Below are 6,379 nucleotides of genomic sequence, written 5' to 3' on the forward strand. Positions count from 1 at the left end.
CACCAGTATTTTTAAATCAGCAGTGATACCATCCAACTACTAGGAGGTTTTTCTATTCAAGCTTAAAGAGTCCCCCCCCGCCTGCCACCACTGCCATGAGATCAGACTATCCCCCGCCGTGTACGCCAACCCGGTACTTTCATGGTCTCGGGGGAATTATTATTATTATTATTTCTTGATTATTATTATTTTATAACTACTTTTATTATTGTTATTTATCATTCTTATTTTTGTTATTATTATTATTGATATTATGATGCATGATGATGATGAGGAGTGATGATAGTGATTTGTCATTATTATTATTATTATCATTATTATTACTATTATTATTATACTATTATTGTTTATCATTATTATTACTCTAATTATTGTTATTTTATTATTTTATTATTTTTTATTAGTTATTGTTCTTATATTATCTTTCGTCATTTTATCATTATTATTATTTATTATTTATTATTTTACTATTATTTATTGTTTTAGTAGTTTTTTTTTGATATTAATGTCATTACCATTATTTTATTATTAGTATTATTATTATTATTTTTTATTATTGGTTATTGTATAATTGTCATTATATTACTAAATTATTATTATTATTATTTGTCATTATTTTCTATTTTAATTATTATTAATTATGTTATTTTATTATATTATATTATCATTTTATCATTATACTATTTTCATAATGATAATAGATAATATAATAATATATTAATAATCATGTTTATCTTATTGTTATTATTATTTGTCATTACTATTATTTTATAATTGACATTATTAGTTACAATTATATTTGCATCATCATTGTATTACTGCTACGGTGACTGCCCAGTGGGGGTCTTTGTGTCTCTGTGCGAAACATGTGTTTACATAAGGGACCTGGGGGCAAAGAGTGACGCAGCTGGCTGTGAAGCGGAGGAGGAGACGCGGAGGAACAAGACCGGAGAGACGCGTTTGGTGCTGTTTCACTGTGAATGACCTTCGTGTGTGCCCTTGTGACCTTATATAATACTTTGTGTGTTTGCTCCTGTTAAAGCCTGTATTGTGCTGTGTGACATGCTGCTTTCCCCCCGTATTGTGCCTGATAGAAAAGTTGTACTGGTAAATAACTTGTAGTAAATAAAGGAAAACTCATTGGTTTGTGTTTATTTGCGTGGGCCTGCCTCGCCACTTAGCTTTCCTCCCTCTCCTGGTGGTCTGGACGCTGTGGTGTTAGGTGCCATCTTGGAGGGCGTTCGTGTTACGCCCTTTATATAATAAACCGCCGTCGATTTAAATGTTGCCGGTATTCAACATTATCATACAAAAAACAAACGAACTAAGAAACAAATATGATGGTAAATATATGAACATAATAGCTTTTATAAATGGATTGAGAGACGATCACTGATCCAGTAAATTGACCAATCAGGCTTCCATATTTATAGAAAAGGGGCGTGGCTTGAGACAAAAACTGGTGAGCCAAAAATATTCATTAGATTCGTAAGAGAATACAAAAAAAAAAAAAAAAGAGAAAAAAAATAAATGATGCAGATAAATAAAAAATCACAAGATATCGATAAATTTGATTAATCTTACTTTTTTCTTTATACTTTTCAATGTTTTATGTTCGTTACCCCACATCCCCTCCTTCCATTTCAAAAATACAACGATACAACAAACTAACCAACACATATTTTAGCCACGAACTAAACTATATAAAATTTCGATACTTTCCTCACTCAAACGATAATAACAATTCAGCAACTTGCAACAATGACAATCACGACAGTTTACGTCACAAAGCCGGAAGTTGGGTTCGAGTGTGCAATGTCCTTGATGATAAGGAATACTTGTTATCACGGTTTGTGTTTTTGCTGTTATCATTATTTACATCATCATCATCATTTTTACTATTGTTATTATGATTGTTATTATTATTACTACTACTACTATTATTATTATCATTATTATCATTATTATTATTATTATTATTATTATTATTATTATTATTATTATTATTATTATTGTCATTATTATTATTATTATGGGATTTTAAGCATTTCTGCACTGGCTGTTCTTATTGCCGTTTTTCTTCCTGTTAGGCGAGTCATAGCAAATGACTAAAGGCTAACAGTTGTCCTTCTCCTTTAAAGTTCTAGCACTTTTCTCAGTATTCTTGCCGTCCCCAATAAAGCAGTCTTCTGCAGTACTCCAGCCTCAGGCCCAATGTCTATATTTTCAATCCAACATTCAAGATCTTTTGTAACGCTTCCGAGGGCACCAATCACTACTGGAACAACTTTTGCACATCGCAGTTCCCACAACCTTTTTATTTCCCTTTTCAGATCTTGGTACTTTTCTACCTTCTCTAATTCTTTTTTCTGCAATCCTCGTATCTGCAGGTAGGGCAATATCAACTATTAGAGCCTCTTTCTTTTCCTTATGAATCTGGTCTTCTTGCCTGAATGACGTTATCACATTGTACATTGATATCCCACAGAATTTTCACGGCCTCGTTCTCAACAACACTCTCTGGGGTGTGTTCATACCACTTATCTGAATGCTCAAGCCCATGTTTCCTACACAAATCCCAGTGTACTTTCTTTGCCACATTATCGTGACGTCTTTTGTACTCTTTCTGGGCTAATTTCTCGCACTCTGAAACAATATGTTGTATGCTTTCACCTCGTTTACCACACATTCTACACAGTGGACTGTCGTTGCTCTTATCTATATAATGCTTCACGTAGTTGGTCCTTATTGCTTGCTCTTGTGCAGCACATAGGAGTGCTTCCGTTTCAACCTTCAAATCACTCCTTGACAGCCATTCCCAAGATTTAACCCTGTCTACCTTATCTGGCATCTCTCTAACGAATTGCCCATGCATTGCCTTTCCTGTCCATTTTTGTTTGAGCTCTGTCTGTATGGTTCCTGATGCACACACACCTCTTATCAACAACTCTTCTGAGTTTGCCACATAAAAACCTAAGCTGTTTTCTTCTCCTTTTACACATTGTTCCACACTGATAAGGCCACGACCTCATTCCATCCTTTTCATATATAGTCTGTCTACATCACTCTTTGGGTGCATGGCACCATGCATTGTCAGGTTTTTTCTTGTCTTTCTGTCGATACTTTTCAGTTCACTCTCTCTCCAGCTTATTATTCCTGCTCCATATCTGAATATTGCTACTGCCCAGGTATTAATTGCAGTTACTTTGTTTCTTCCATTCAACTTGGACTTTAGAATTAACCTCAGCCGTCGCTTATACTCCTTCATTGTTTTCTCTTTCATTTCATTCTCCTTCACCTTATCTAATTCCACAATACCCAGATAAGAATATCCTCCTTGTTCAACTTCTTTTATTATCTCATCAATCGGTAATTCTATGCCCTCACATCTTACAATCATCCCTCTTTTTAGGACTAGAACCCCACATTTCTTGATTCCAAATTCCATGCCTATATCAGTACTAAAAATGTGAGTAGTCTGTATTAGGGAGTCTATCTGTTCTTCACTCTTGGAATATAGTTTTAAATCATCCATAAAGAGTAGGTGATTAAGTTTATACTCCTTTTTCCCCCACTCATAGCATATATTTACCTTTCTGAGTAATGACGATAATGGTATCATGCTCAAGACAAATAACAATGGTGACAAACTATCCCCTTGGAATATCCCTCTTTTAACATCCACCTCGCCGAGTTCCTCTCCATTAGAAGTTAAGGACAACTTCCACTGCACCATGCTTCTTTGCAAAAACTCTCTCACGTTACCAGCTATTCCAAACATTTCCATGCACTCACTAATCCAACTATGGGGAACGAAGTCATAAGCTTTCTTATAGTCTATCCACACCATAGCCAGATTAGTGTGCCCTTTCCTGCAATCCTTCAGGATTGTTTTGTCAATCAATAACTGATCTTTTGTACCCCGACTCTTTCGCCTGCAACCTTTTTGTTCATCAGGTAGTAGCTGTTCTCTGTCTAGGTAATCGTACATTTGATCAGCTATGATTCCTGTCATCAGTTTCCACATCAGTGGAAGGCATGTTATCGGCCTATAGTTCTCAACCGCATTCCCTTTCCTGGGATCCTTCTGGCACAACACTGTCCGTCCATGTGTTAACCATTTGGGAAGGGTATCCGTTCCCATCAATATCTTATTTAGTTGATCAGCAATTCTGTCGTGCATGTTGGTCAGGTTTTTGATCCAATATCCCTGGACACCATCTTTGCCTGGAGACTTCCAGTTTGGCATTTTCTTAGCTTGTTTTCTGACATTTTCAATACTTATAGTGACCCCTTCCTGTGAGTGTCTCCCTTTAAATTCATCCTTTAACTCAGACAGCCATTCTGCACCTTTGTTATGTTCCTTCTTCACTGTCCAAATATCACCCCAAAACCTTCTACTCTCCTCAGCATCTGGTACCTCGTTTGTTCTAGCTTTACTCCCATTCAATTCCTTGTAAAAAAAATTCTGGTCAACACTAAATGTTCGATTTTGTCTGAACTGGTTAATCCTTTGATCGTATCTCTTAATTTTTGCACTTTTGGCAATCATTCTTTGTTTCAATTCTTCAACCACAGTTTTAATACCTTTCTTATTCACCCGATATTTCTCTTTTAGTCTCTGCAATTTTTCATTTTTCTTGTGGCTGAGTTCACCTCTTAAGTCTCTCTCTAGTATGTTTACATCTTTCCTTATTCTTTTGATATCATCTCCAATGCGGCGTTTCCACCAAGGATCTTTCTTAGCTCTAAATTCCATCTTCTTTAACCCTAACTGTTCTGCAACCCATACAGTTGCTGCCCTTATCAATTCATTAGTTTCTGTGATGTTTTTGGTTTCAATGTGGCGAATCACTTGATTTACTCTATTCATTTCTCTCTTCAGTTTGTTCTTATCAACCTTTTTAAAGGATATTCCTTCTGCTGTTTTCTTTTCAACATGAATTTTTCTTAGATTCTCAACAATTACCCTTTGACTTTCAGACAAGATATGCTCTAACACAACATCATCTTCGACAACAAAACCTCCATTTTGCTGATCATTTTCCTCCACATTTACATCATCCATCAAATTTTCCTCAACATCGCCATCCACAAAGTTTTCGTTATCTATCTCCTCTCTACCATCCTCCTCATCATTATTAGCTTCTCTTTCCTCTCCCTCTATAACACTTCTTTTTATCATTTCCAACTCAAGTTCTGAAAGCCAACCGTGCTTTCTGATGGCTCTGGCCTGATCACATATACGTTGCTCAGTCGACTCAAACCCTCCTCTGTTCCTCCATTCTCTGAACATTCTTTGCCTGTATCCTCTGTTAGGTTTTCCATTTTCATCAAATGGTTTACTTCTGTAAAAACATTCCATAACTACTTTATTTACTTCTTTATTCCACTTTGTTCTCACAGTAGTAGGATAACGACCGGGTCTCCGCTGTCGAACCGGAGAACACCTGCCGGGCGAGGGACCTTCACATAAAGTTCCAGCCCCATTCACGCCGTTGTCTGGGTTATTTTGATTTGGCATTACACTCATAAAGAGGATTGTGGTGATAAGGTGTCACAACCACCAGTATTTTTATCGTGATACCATCACTAGGGAGGTTGCTATTCAAAGCTAAAGAGTCCCCCCACCCATGAGACAGACTAGCCCCCGCCGGACGCCAACCCGGTACTTCATGGTCTCGGGGGAATTATTATTATTATTATTATTATTATTATTATTATTATTATTTTTATTATTATTATTATTATCATTATTATTACTCTAATTATTGTTATTATTATTATTATTATTATTATTATTATTAGTATTGTTATTATTATTATCTTTGTCATTATTATCATTATTATTATTATTATTATTATTATTATCATTATTATTATTACTATTATTATTATCATTATTATCATTATTATTTTATTTGTCATTATTATTACTATTATTATTATTATTATTATTATTATTATTATTATTATTATCATTATTATCATTATTATTATTATAATTTTCATAATAATAATAATAATAATAATAATAATAATAATAATAATAATTATCATTATTGTTATTATTATTGTCATTACTATTATTATTATAATTGACATTATTATTACAATTATTTTGCATCATCATTATTATTACTGCTACGCCAGTGGGTCTTTGTCTCTGTGCGAAACATGTGTTTACATGAAGGGACCTGGGCAAAGATGACGCAGCTGCTGTGGCGAGACGGAGAAACCGAGAGACCGGTGGTGCTGTTCCTGTAGACTCGTTGTGCCTTGTGACCTATATATCTTTGTGTTGCCTGTTATAGCTATTGGCTGTGTGACATTGCTGCTTTCCCCCCTGTTTGTGCCTATGAAAAGGTAGGTAACTTTA

The sequence above is a fragment of the Penaeus monodon genome, chromosome 35 (assembly GCF_015228065.2).
Source record: "Penaeus monodon isolate SGIC_2016 chromosome 35, NSTDA_Pmon_1, whole genome shotgun sequence".
In the NCBI taxonomy this organism is placed as follows: Eukaryota; Metazoa; Arthropoda; class Malacostraca; order Decapoda; family Penaeidae; genus Penaeus; species Penaeus monodon.